At 36.8% G+C, this 13,735-nt stretch overlaps 1 protein-coding gene across 11 annotated transcripts in view; it reads left to right on the top strand.

Moving 5' to 3' along the window:
- Positions 1 to 13,735, top strand: part of LOC106881314 (uncharacterized) — a 116,615-nt gene that overhangs the window by 50,393 nt on the left and 52,487 nt on the right. Inside the window, exon 1 of one of the 11 annotated variants that reach the window (XM_089351795.1) lies at positions 3,440 to 3,561. The exons of 9 other annotated variants lie outside the window; for them this stretch is intronic. The gene's annotated coding sequence lies outside the window, so the exon portion shown is untranslated. Of the gene's footprint in view, positions 1 to 3,439; positions 3,562 to 5,550; positions 5,766 to 13,735 lie in introns of those variants that run through there. One more of the 11 variants, XM_089351794.1, reaches the window with a different exon arrangement.

Genomic DNA, 13,735 nt, shown 5'->3' with positions numbered 1-13,735 from the left:
GACATCACCAAACCACCTAACAAAATCCACACATCCAAAGATAACATGTTTTCTAAAACTGCCAAATTTTAATGAAAAACAAAAAAATGCTGCAATCCACTGTGCAATTTGCAAAGAAGAATTGAATACGTAGCTGGTATATTCTGGACCTTCACTGAGGAGCACCCTAATTGAAAGTATGCAGGACAAAATGACACCTTATGTATATTGCCCAACTGCACGATCAAAGGTAAATATATATGTAGGACCCGGGGTACTTTTCTTGAGACCTTTTCTTAAGAATGTCTTAAATGCATCAAGAACTCATATCTGCTGTGGGCAAGGTCCTAACAACCGAATCCGGATCCCACTTGTGTACCAAGATGGTCTAGAAAGTCATCTGAACACTCGAGTGTTAAGCAGTCGGCGGTGTCGCTATTTTATTTATCCCAGCACCGCACCCGCTGAAGTAGTTACACTCTCAAATTGTAACGAATGAATCTCAAATTAAAACAATTTATATATGATTTAAATTATATGAACTTTGATTTAATCCAGATGAACTTTTATGCAAAACAAATGTCAATTTCAAATATATGAAATTCATATCAAAATAACTTATGTGAGATTTTAAACATTACGTTTGATTTAAAACATGTTTTGTTTTAAATATGTCATGATATTTTCAGATTCTATAAAAATTTTCTACAAGAGATTTTGTATTATAGATTCTGAGGTAATTTCAAGCGGGTTGAAAATGCTTTCTTAATTTGTTATTGTGATACGAGTTCGTTATTTCATGTCCAATTGATAACTAATGTTTAATTAAATATGACAAAATCAGTTTATGCCTACAGAAACAAAGAAAGAAAGAAAGAAAGAAAGACTAATTCTTGTTGGTAAGATTGAACCACAAAGTATATGTAGCGTAGGTATATGTGTATACAAACTTCTCAACATGTCTTCATGTTTTTGTTAGCATTGGGTCGATTAAAAGAGGACGGGAGCAATAGTTAAGTGCAAGTATAACCAACGCGGGTACTTGTATAAGGTTGCTCGAACTATTAGAAACAGCAGCCAAATCTTTACATTTTATCCTGGTAATTTCGGTACTAAAGTTCGCACCTTTCCGTTTATTTATGAATAAATTTCATTCTTAAAATTTTTATTTTCATTTTATATTAACTTTTGTTTAAACAAAAGTTGCTTTGTTTTAAATTGCTTTTCATATATTTTAAATTGATACTCGTTTTAAATATAGGTCTTATGCCTAAAATTAAAGCTCATATTTCAAAACAGTTTAGTTATTTTAATTTGAGTGAGAGTCATTTGTTTTAATTTGAAATCTAGTTATTTTAATTTGAGATTAAAATGGTGCAGTTTTGATAAGCTGTAACTTAAACTATTTTTCACTAAAAGTGTAAGTAATTAACTGGTTGTATCGTACTAATTACACAGAAAATAATAACATCGGTTCATGAACTATTAAAAACCGAATCTACATACGATCCTAATTAAGTCGTTCCAGGAGATCGGTTTTCTGCGCTTTTATTTCAAGTTGCCAAAATATTAAGTCATGCATATTTGACATTACAGTTATTATATAAAAAAGAATATTTCATCTATTATTGAGGAAACAACACTCTTTTTTTCTACATAGACCAGGTGGGTGGGTAGTTACACGTCAATGAAAATAAAACTTCTTTATTACAGACTAGCCTAAGTACCCGGCGTTGCTCGGAAGTTTAAAAAATGTTAAAGGAAATGCCATTTATTCTGATCAAAACTAATATTTTCAGAAAAATTCTGTCAGATGACATGGGTATAAACAAAGTTACTAAAACAAATCTTGAAATCAATCAAAGTTTAATTTTGTAGAACTTCTAAATATACGATGTTTTCAGTGTTTCCTTTGAGACACAAATAAAAAAAGTTTTGGGACTTCCACTTCGCGAACATCCTACATATAATTGCTAATGAGAGAAGCCAGGTTAAGTCTAACAACCTTGAGAGATTGTCCATGAGATTTGTTTATCGACATAGCAAAATTTAGTTTCAGTGGGACCTGGAGCCGTTTAGATTCAAAGAGGAGGCCAGATGGGATTAAGGGATCGGTGGAATGAGGACATCCTCATCCTTATATTTCCCAGTGATAACTTCTGCCTCTAGGACATGAGGTTGCATCGCTTTCACCACCAGTCTGGTGCCATTGCACAGACGTGGTGGATCCAGATTCTTGAGCAACATGATTTGGTCCCCTTTTTAAGATAGATAGATAGATAGACAGACAGACAGACAGACAGATATAAGTACATATAGTCGTAATATAACTGACAGAAAACATGATGTACTTTAAATATCAGTAAGAGGAGTGGATTAACAGAAGCTTTGCAGCGTCCGGGAAATAATAATGCCTTGCAATATTTAGCTATGGTAAGGCGGCGAGCTGGCGGAATCGTTATTGCGCCGGATAAAAAAGCTTAGCGGCATTTCGTCCGTCTTCGTGTTCTAAGTTCAAATTCGGTCTAGGTGGACTTTGTCTTTCATCTCATGATTGTGAGCCCGACGCTCTAACCACTAAGCCATGAACCTACTGTATTAACAAGGCAACCAGTTAACTAGTCCGGCAATTGCGAGAATTTGAAGTTCCAGTTCGTAAATTCATTTGAAACCTATCTCCGAGCAGGAACTTCAAATTCCTGCTGTTGCTCCACTAGTTAACTGGTTACCTTGCATGCTGTTGTTGTTGTTGTTGTTGGCACTCCGTCACTTACGACGTCGAGGGTTCCAGTTGATCCGATCAACGGAACAGCCTGCTCGTGAAATTAACGTGCAAGTGGCTAAGCACTCCACAGACACGTGAACCCTTAACGTAGTTCTCGGGGAGATTCAGCGTGGCACAGTGTGACAAGGCTGACCCTTTGAATTACAGGCACAACAGAAACAGGAAGTAAGAGTGAGAGAAAGTTGTGGTGGAAGAGTACAGCAGGGTTCGCCACCAAACCATGCCGGAGCCTCGTGGAGCTTTAGGTGTTTTCGCTCAATAAACACTCACAACACCCGGTCTGGGAATCGAAACCGCGATTCAATGACCGCGAGTCCGCTGCCCTAACCACTGGGCCATTGCGCCTCCACTACCTTGCATAGTACAGTATCAATAAACATATTTATACCAGTTGTTCTTAACCGCTTCTTTTCTTTTTTGTAGCGCCGTCCCCCACCCTTTTAAGTAGCTTTTATGCCCAGCACCCAACTAAGGTGCCACGACTAAACTAACCTAACATGGATGATAGTTTATAAATTTTACTCTAAAAATGGATTTGATAAGCTTTTAACATTGAGATGAAGAAAGACAAAAGTTGTAAATTTATTTTATACATTGCAAGTTAATCACTTCTCTACGCCTGATAAGATCTCATTTTATTTTAATAACCATTACTAATTTTATCATGTATAATATAATTACTACTATAGGTAAAATTTAGTATATTAGCTATGTTACCTCACCACCACTTAAGCCTAACTCTTCATTGGTGACGGTACAGTCCACGTTGAGCGACTCTGATTTGTACTACTCTACAGGTACCTGTGTTTTTTTTTTTTTAATTAAGTAAATTTGATATGTATTTAAAATAGTTTGCAGTCAAAATCGTTACAACACGGGGCAAAATGCTTAGCAGCATTTCATCCGTCTTCGTGTCCCTAGGTCGATTTTGCCTTTCATCCTTTCGGGATCGATGTAATCGTTTTATCCCCTCCCCCGAACTTGCGGGCCTTGTGCCAAAATTTGAAACCAATATTAATTTAATTTACAGTTTGACCAAGTTGACCACTTCTGGTTCGGAAAAATCTGTGATCTGGAAAGGTATCAGAACCAAATATTCCGGAAAATCAATGTTGTACTTGTATGTGCTTATGCTTCGAATGAAATATTATGCGACACGTTTCTTTAATAATTAAGCATTATGGGGATATTCTATTTTTTACTTTCGTATAAACGGGAATATTACAGTTATTGGTGGGAAGATTCGAATCAAGTTTTATTTACAATAACAAAAATGTGCCGAGATGTATAAAGAATCCAGCTGACATTCCTAATTTTGCAATCTCTTATGTTTATTGTGGAACATGTTCTAAGATCTGTGATTTAAATAAAACCTTGAGTTTTAGCTTTTAAGATGACAGCGTCAGTTTGTTAAAGAGGATTTGGTTGCTATTTTGAGCAGATCAAGATTCTTTGATGACTTGTTTGCTGAACAGAAATAAAACAACATCAGTTTAATGGCATTAGTATCTAGGTATTATTCCACAGGTACACGTACTCTTAGCGTAATTCTCAGATGGAATCAGCAAGTAACAATTTTGAGCCATTAAATTATGAGACAATAGCGGGATTGAGTGGATATTGAAAAGACAAATCGACTTTCCAAAGCGTAATCGAAGATCCATTATTAGCTTTCTATCTTATGAAATTGATAAAATAATTGCACTTTAACGACTTTCACATTTTATATTTAAATTTTATTTCGAAAAATATTTAATACTTTCTGGTAATATTAACAACTATATCTTTATAAAGTTTAAATGAAAACTAAGAAAAAGCTCTTTTAGAATTCCTACGATGGATGTAATTGATGTGATTGCTTTTAGCATGATTATTTATTTCACATAGGAAGCAATCAAAAATTTCGAAAGTTCTTTTAGAATCCGTAGAATGGGTGTGATTGATTTGGTTCCTATTAGCAAGATTATTTATTTGCTTGGAATTGCAGTGGAACCATGTAATCTGAATGCCATATAATAGAACAGATGAATATATTTGAGTATCTTTTGAATTTCCTAAATTACTGATGAATTGTGTTTAAAGGTATAGATTTTCAAAGTAAGCTACGATGTTGTTTTATACTACAGCAAGTAACGAAGGCTGCTGCATTAGTAATCAGCGGATCACGATATCGAGTTGCCCTTCGAGCAGAGATCTGATCCGAATGCTTGCAATAAACTGGATACTGCAAAAGATCTCCGACGGATCAGGTGGTGATGTTTAAAGGAGGTGAGGAGCTCGATTAGGTACACCATGCCAGAATAGGTACATGTAGATGACCTTACAGTTTCAGTCTATTCCGTTTTACTGATACAATTCGGGTTGACTTGAGGCAACACTCGAATACATTTGTTCAAGATACTTTGCGGCAGGACCGATCTCAGAATCACATGATTGCAAAGCGAAGTTCTTAACCACATAGCCATGCTAAAAGCAACCAAGTTAATAAACCCTTTGGAGGCTTTTTTTTTTTTTAAAGAAGTTTCGAATTTTTGTTGCTTCTAAAGACAAAAATTGTTAAAATGTTGTTTCGAAGGTTGAATTTTTGCCTCGCATTTAACATTAAATAATAATTAGATGTAGAATGCGATAGCTGTCAAATGAGATTTTTTTTTTTTATAGAGCTCGTAAAATAAAAGACCACGATTTGAAGAAATAACATGTTAAGATCAATAATACCAAGTTAATCACTCTTACCTCTTTCGGAAAATATTACAGTTAGTAAAACTAAAATTCGGATATAATCGTGGACCAAAAATTTGGTCACCAAGACAAGTTTTACTGAGTTACCTGCTCTTCATTTCACTTATATTTAACAATGTGTAAAGGAATCCTTAAGATTTTCATCTGAAATTTTCGAAGTTTCATCAGGGAAATTAAAGGGGAATTATGCTCGTTCTTATCAACTCCAGTGTACGACATTAATTTTAATCTGAAATTCTAGGAATACTAAACTAGACAGGTAAAAACACCAGATTTCTTACATTAATGTGCTGACCAATTTAAAAAGAATTAGGTTCCTAGTTCTTGAAATGTATTATTTTCTAGATTTAGTATTTTTTTGCTCTGTTTTAGCAGCGAACTCACCTCTTTGTAATCATGTAAATTTTATCTCCGCTTCTTTTTTTTTTTTTTTTCCTCTTTGCGAAGGATGTATTCATATATATTTGTTAGTATTTTGTTTTATTATACTTTTGAATGTTTCACTTTAAAACGAACTCATTTTGGTCCATCATAAATATTTCAATCAAAAAGCCGTTGTCGTTGAATGTACTTTATGACGTTTCTTATTTTCTCGTTGTGCCGTTCATATTCTGCTTTTCGTCTCCAGCGTTTCACAAATATTTCGTACAAACCAAACGAAGTTCATACTCTTTTGCTTGAGTTGTTGGCGGTTTCTGTAAAAATACGAGTATTAATAACCTGTTTTCTGGGCATAACTACAGGGTTTTACCCCCCAGACTTTGGGAGGTCATAACTTTCAGAAAAATGAATACTTTTTAATGAAATTTTCTATGCATATAGTATTTACTATGTAGAATCCGAATATACAAAAATTTCCGATGAAAGTGTTTTGGAATGTGGGTGGGGGACAATTTTCGGAAATTCCAACAGAGTTCACTTAAATTCTTCTTAACTTCCAGGAAAATTAATATTTTTTCGTGAAATTTTCTACAAATATACCTTGATGTATGTACATTTCGAGCATGTAGGAATTTTGAAGGAAACAACTGCAGGTTATATTTGAGAAGCGTTCCCCACTCGGTGGTGTTTCGGAACAAGTCGTCCATATTTGTTTCATTTTTCTCTATTATGTGCGTATGTGCATCCGTAGATTTCTAGACAGTGAAGAGAAGCCGTCATAAGAAAACTTACATTAAAAATAATATGCATACGATTTTTTTTTCTCAATAGAAGTAAATTCCAAAGTAAACGTTTCTAGTAGAGAAGTAGAAGAGAACAGGAGCAAAAATAGGAATATACACGCACGGTTAAATATAGAAACTATCACAGTGTCGCTTCCCGAAGAATTTTAAAATGTTAGCTTTCCGAAACTTTTTTTTCAATCTTGCAAAAACACGAAGATTAAGAATAAACAGAAAAAGTACACAAATATATTTTACATAGTTGTTGTATACGTCGGTTTTGTTTATAATAACATAAGTTTAGTCACTGTTTCAGTACGTGTTTGTGTTCTTCATTGATCTTATGTGAAATCTTGTATTAGTTAAAAACCATCGTTGTTATTAAGCTAGTGTTCCGACTTTTACGTTCTGAGTTCAAATTCCATTGAGGTCAGCGTTGCAGGGTCGATAGAATAAAGTACCAGTCGAGTAGTGGGATCCCCTAAAACATCCGACCTTAGGACAATATTAGAATTATTAAGCTAGTGTTTGGGACATAAATTAATATGAAATTTGAATCGCCATCACTTTTAACTTCTTAACATAGACATTTTTTTTTTTTCAGTTCGTATGCAAAAAGTATTTTTTATAATTTATTTTGAATCTGTACATAAAGAAGAATAAACACACAAATTATTTGGATCAGTTACGATTTGTTACTGATAGAAAACGGGAATAGCATCATGAAGTATTTCAGGTGAGACATAAGCGACAATACCTCAGAGTACAGTGAACGTATATCTTCGTTCAAATATACAGGGTGTCCACAAAGTCTGGGTACATGGGGATTAGCACATACTTTAAAAGATTATTATTTCTTATATTTAATTGTTTATGTTACGATTTTATTTACTCCATGTACCCACATGGAGATTAACACATACTTTAAGAAATTATTTTTTATATTTAATTGTTTATGTTATGATTTTATTTACTCCATGTACCCAGACTTTGTGGACACCCTGTATAATTTACTAGATAACTCTGAACGAAAATATACGGGGTAATATGGTAAGAGATTACACAGGGAGCTTGTATCATAGAACCAGAAACTAAGACGGGTTGGTATCAAATGATGAAAGTTTAATTTGAAAAGTGAGAATTTTAGTTATAAAATGTTTTCGTTTAACACATTTCTGACTAGTTTTTGTTTATTTTTTTTTAATGCCACCGCAGTAAGATGAAATGAGGTCAGGAATTATTCGTATTGTACTTTATATCATTGTTTACATATCTTTATTAAATGTAAATCATTTTTGACATTAATAGCAACGTGTACAAACTAAGCAATTGTTTAAGCCATTTCGCTTCATTTGTATAACCATTTCTACTGCCATTTATTCACTCATCCTGATTCCATTGTTCTTATTTAGCACCTAGTCAGCTTTGAACGCGCAGGTCTATTATTCAAGGCGTCCAAAATAAGACCATCCTGTCTCTTCATTTTTTTTTACATAGTATATATGGAATTATATTAACGATTATAGATGCCCTTTATTTAAAAAAGCAGGATATATGTAATATCGTGTGTTTAATATATGCATACATTTTTCGCCTGTTCATCTGAAGTACATAGTATTTACCATAGGGAGTTCTTTTATGAAAGAAAAAAATCGGTAAAATTAGTTAAGCATTAAGCTAAACTCTGTGTGTGTGTGTGTGTGTGTGTATGATTATGTATGTATAATTTAGTAACACTGACTCAGCTCTATGCAACTTAGATTCGTGGACTCGTAGAACGAATCCATCTCATCAGGCAAAGAGCTGAAATAAACTTGTTAAATAATATTATACGCAGGGGAACTGAGAATGTCTTAGCTTTAGGTAAAAGAAAATACAGGAAGATCAGTTGATTATTATTTTATTCAACATATTCCCATCTCCGGTTCACACACTTATTGCAGCGGTCCTCCAGCCCTGTAAAAGAATTCGGAAGGTTGGCCCTCCAGCCTTGTAAAAGAATTCGGAAGGTTGGCCCTCCAGTCAGGCCTTTCGCGACACCCTTAAAGCCAAAGACTTTTCAGCACCCCCTCGTATGTAACTTCTCCCAAATAAATATCTATGTATGAAAGTTTATAAATATACAGGAAAATACAAATTTATTTATGATTATAATTATTAGGACTGTTAAGCTCTTGTATGCAGCTGAAATATGTCTAGGTCTGTTTACTGTGGGAGTTCGTGTCTCACAGGTAGCTTAATGTTTCATTGTAAGAATAGTGAGTAGCTGTAAAGTCCATACAATAAGTAATATTAAGAGGGTTGTTGTTGGCACTCCATCGCTTACGACGTCGAGGGTTCCAGTTGATCCGATCAACGGAACAGCCTGCTCGTGAAATTAACGTGCAAGTGGCTGAGCACTCCACAGACACGTGTACTCTTAACGTAATTCTCGGGGAGATTCAGCGTGACACAGTGTGACAAGGCTGACCCTTTGAATTACAGGCACAACAGAAACAGGAAGTAAGAGTGAGAGTAAGTTGTGGTGAAAGAGTACAGCAGGGTTCGCCACCATCCCCTGCCGGAGCATCGTAGAGCTTTAGGTGTTTTCGCTCAATAAACACTCACAACGCCCGGTCTGGGAATCGAAACCGCGAGCCTATGACCGCGAGTCCGCTGCCCTAACCACTGGGCCATTGTGCCTCCACATTAAGAGGGTAAAGCTGAAACAATACAGGTTAGCCATGGTAGGAAACGGTAGATACAATACAAATCTGCATCAGATTTGAATTTATTCGCAAACAGGTCTCTGATCCACTCAACGCCATTTTAATTTCATAAGCGCTCAGTCATTAAGGAAATGGCTTGCTATTTTTTCGGTATGTGCTCTCTTCATTTTTCTTTATGCAATTTATGCATCTCCTCACCGCGCGCGCGCGCGTGTGTGTGTACACACACGCACGCACGCACGCGCGAGTGAGTGAATGATGAGGGGTTCATCCTATGTTCTCAGTCGTATGGATCGGAGTCAAACTGTTGTTAAATTATGTAAGAAATTCACTTCGCGACCATGAATTCCCGGTTTCGATTCCTCTGCGTGACACATTAAGCAGATGTCATTTTAGTATAGCATCGAGTCGAAGTGATTCGATTTTACATGTTGAAAGGTGCTCTCTAAAACTATCTGCCAATCTCCGACCGGTTTGTCCAAAATACAAGCCACGAAGTCGGCATTTAATGCAGTAAATATTCTTAGTGATACAGCTAAAATGATCGGAGACATGGGAGGGAATTAGATCCATTAATAAGATGATGATATTTTGGATGAAATGGTTGTTATTGCAGCGGGGTCAGGGAAAGGATTCAAGTTACGTGTGTACCAGAAAGTTGCGGAGATTACGGTCGCGACTGAAGGAAGCAAGCGGCTTATTCAAGGAAGATGTGGGAAGGAATAGTCAGATTAGAGAAGATTAGTAGTGTAGGAGGGTGTGTTAGGAAATTAAGGCGGTGGGCAACAGTGTGAAAGAGAAGTAGGGGAAAGCGGTTGGTGGCAGGGTGGATACGAAGTATGAAAGTGGAAGCGCTATCAACAAAAAGGGCGGCATCAACGGCTTGCTGGAGATAACCACGTTGTGAGAATTGGCGAATTGTTTGGTGCGACTGGATATTGAATTTGGGGTCATGGCTATTAGGTGTCGTAGATAAAGAAATTTAGAATAGGAGACAGCAGACGATGAATGAATGAGGTCAATTGAAATTGAGTTAGGGGTAGGTATTGGTGAGTTTGTATAATACAATTGAATACATTGGGATAGTTAAGAAAGACGGAGATGTTTTGAAGGTTAACCGTAATGGTGGTTTTGATTGTCGTGAAACATAGAAAAGAGTGCCAAGAACTAATGAATAAATGTGGATGTGGAGTGACTTTGATGAACTGGGTGAAGAATTGATAAAAAAAAAACTAAGGGTTTTTTTTTTTGTAGTTGGATGGGGACATTCTGGTTGCCGTGGTTACCTAGAACCTGTTGGTTGAACTCGAGAAATGAAGAATCAATTGGGAGAGTGGGTGAGTTCAATGAGACAAAGAAGAATAGGGATGCTGGGTATAAGACGATACGACGAACATTGCGCGCTAAAGCCTGCGAGGTTTCTCACTCAAACTCCGGTCATAAACGCTGCTTTCGATTCTTACACAGTCCAGCAAGTATTACCGGCGCATATGCTCACTCACACTTCTTTCTCTTCTAGCTACCCGTTCAAAACAGTCTTCTACATAAGTAACCATTAACACAATGAGATTTTGTACTATCTTGCTGTTTTCTTTAGTTTCAAATATCTGCATCTTTAGTCTTTTAGCTAAGTTTGTTAACAGATAGTAATCTATAACGTAACGTAACGGAACTATTGAAGTATCAGGTTTAAAAACAAAATAAGTTTTATTGTTTACACATTCTACCAGAAGGTTTAGTATAATGACTTTATCAAAACATCGCCATACGAAAATAATCTTATTCGTTTAATTTGATTTCGTGTCGTCTAGAATCAATGTAGTGTAGTAATTGTTCTTTCAGTAACCGGTTGTTCAGGAACCACATGGAAGACTATGCTTTGCTGAGGAGGTACAATAAGACCGAAAGATGTGCAGAGTTGTCGTCCTCCATATCAAAGATCACTCTTTCTTTGTATGTTCTCATTCAGTTTGTAATGAATTTGAATTTAGCGCTATTATTGCTTATGTTAACTTTTCAATACTAGTCTATTTACAATTGATTACAAAATTCTTTCTGGTTCACTTCATAAAGTATTTTAGCCCATACTTATATGTTCTTCATGCAGAAACTGTCCATGTGAAATTTTTCCCATGTCGTCATATTGGAAAAAATGGCTTACAGTTTTTCGAAAGACGAGTAAACTTTATTTGTTTAATTTCTGAAATGATTTGCTACACCACTAGCAAATATCAAATGGACATTAAAACGTTTGTGGTGGATCAGCATCTGAGGAATGGAATTTAGTAGAGAGAGAGAGAGAGAGAGAGAGAGAGAAAGTACAAAATCTCATTGTGTTGATGGTTACTTATATAGAAGACTTTGTTATAAACGGGTGGCTAGAAAAGGCAGAAGAGAAAGGACGGACCACACAGATAAATACAAAGTGTGTGTGTGTGTGAGAGAGAGAGAGAGAGGAGATAAATATATGTGCCGGTAATATCTGCTAGACTTTAAGAATCGAAGACCCTCTGGGTCTAAGAGAACGTCGGAGATGTGGATTCCAATCCAAAGGGCAGCCTTCGACTTTTTCTGCCTGAAAGGCCTTCGACCCAATATTTACACGCTATTATTGTTTTGTTTGCTTCGAGGTTCACCGGTCCTAAAAAGATATGTGTGTGTGTTCCTACAGGTATTTGTATTTCCACTGGTTCTTGTTTACTCTCTACGTGTTAATGACCTTCGACTTAACAGTTCACGCAATAGAATCGATAGTGAGTAACATACTAAAATAAATACTGGAATCGATATGATTGACTAAACTCTATGACGGCATGGCACCCGTCCAAACACTGAAACCATATATATATATATATATATATATACATATATATATATATATATATATGAGACAGAGACGCAGGTGTGGCTGTGTTGTAAGAAGTTTGCTTCCCAATCACATGGCACCTTGGACAAGTGTTTTCCGCTATCGCCTCGCCCGACAAAAGCCTTGAGAGTGGATATGGTAGACGGAAACTGAAAGAAGCCTGTCGTTTATATAGCCATCTAACTATGCGTGTGTTTGTCCCCGGGCCACCGCTTAACGACCGGTGCTGGTTTGTTTACGTCGCCGTAACTTGGTGGTTCAGCCAAGAGAGCACGATAGAATAAGTACAAGGCTTAAAAGATAAGCATTGAGGTCGATTCCTGCGACTAAAAAGTTCTTCAAGGCGGTGCCCCAGCATGGCCGCGGTCTAATGACTGAAACAAATAAGATACAAGTGAAACAAAGTGGAGGTGCAATGGTCCAGTGGTTAGGGCAGCGGACTCGCGATCACAGGATCGCGGTTTCGATTCCCAGACAGGGCGTTGTGAGTGTTTATTGAGCGAAAACACCTAAAGTTCCACGAGGCTCCAGCATGGGTTGGTGGCGAACCCTGCTGTACTCTTTCTCTCACTCTTACTTCCTGTTTCTGTTGTGCCTGTAATTCAAAGGGTCAGCCTTCTCACACTGTGTCACGCTGAATATCCCCGAGAGCTACGTTAAGGGTACACGTGTCTGTGGAGTGCTCAGCCACTTGCACGTTAATTTCACGAGCAGGCTGTTCCGTTGATCGGATCGACTGGAACCCTCGACGTCGTAAGCGACGGAGTGCCAACATTACAATCTGCATGTTAACCCATAAAACCAATGCTGTCTAAGGCAAGGGCCGCCTCTTTTAGGCTTGCAACAGAATGGCATCATTGTCGTCGCATATGTTGCTATCAAACCGCGAAGAACTAAAATAAATACCCGCAAAATTTCTCGTCTAACAACCTGACAATTTACTATACATGTAGCCGCCCGTGAGCGTGGCATTTTGAGGGCATTCTTCGTTCTTTTCATGAAATTTTGGTATGTCACTGTCGTCTTTTCCGGTTTTTATCTCAATTTACTTTCATTTTTAAAAAATATTATTTACTTTCACTTTCTGTAAATTGCATGTTTAACCTATAAAGCCAATGCTGTCTAAAGCAAGGGTCGCCTCTTTTGGGCTTGCTACAGCATAGCATCATTGTCGTAGCATGCATTGCTATCAAACTGCGAAGCGTTAGAATAAATACCGCAAAACTTGTTGTGTAACAACCTATTCACTAGCCTCAATCCACCACCCTGTGTACCCAATGTAGCTTTTTTTTTATCGACCCCAAAAGAAAGAACACATAAGCAATATGGAGCTATGGCAAAGAACGAATCCAGTTTCGATTAGAGAGCAAATATTTAAGAAAAAGTGGAAGTGGATTGGTAGCACAATTAGAAAGGACACACCAAATGCAGCGAAAAGTGATCTACAGTGGAATCCGAATGGATGTAGAAAGAGGGATAGGCCTAAAAACTC

Source organism: Octopus bimaculoides, chromosome 5, assembly GCF_046866305.1.
Source record: "Octopus bimaculoides isolate indiv1 chromosome 5, ASM4686630v1, whole genome shotgun sequence".
NCBI lineage: Eukaryota > Metazoa > Mollusca > Cephalopoda > Octopoda > Octopodidae > Octopus > Octopus bimaculoides.
The sequence above is the reverse complement of the archived record's forward strand: the minus strand, read 5'-3'. Positions and strand labels throughout refer to the sequence as shown.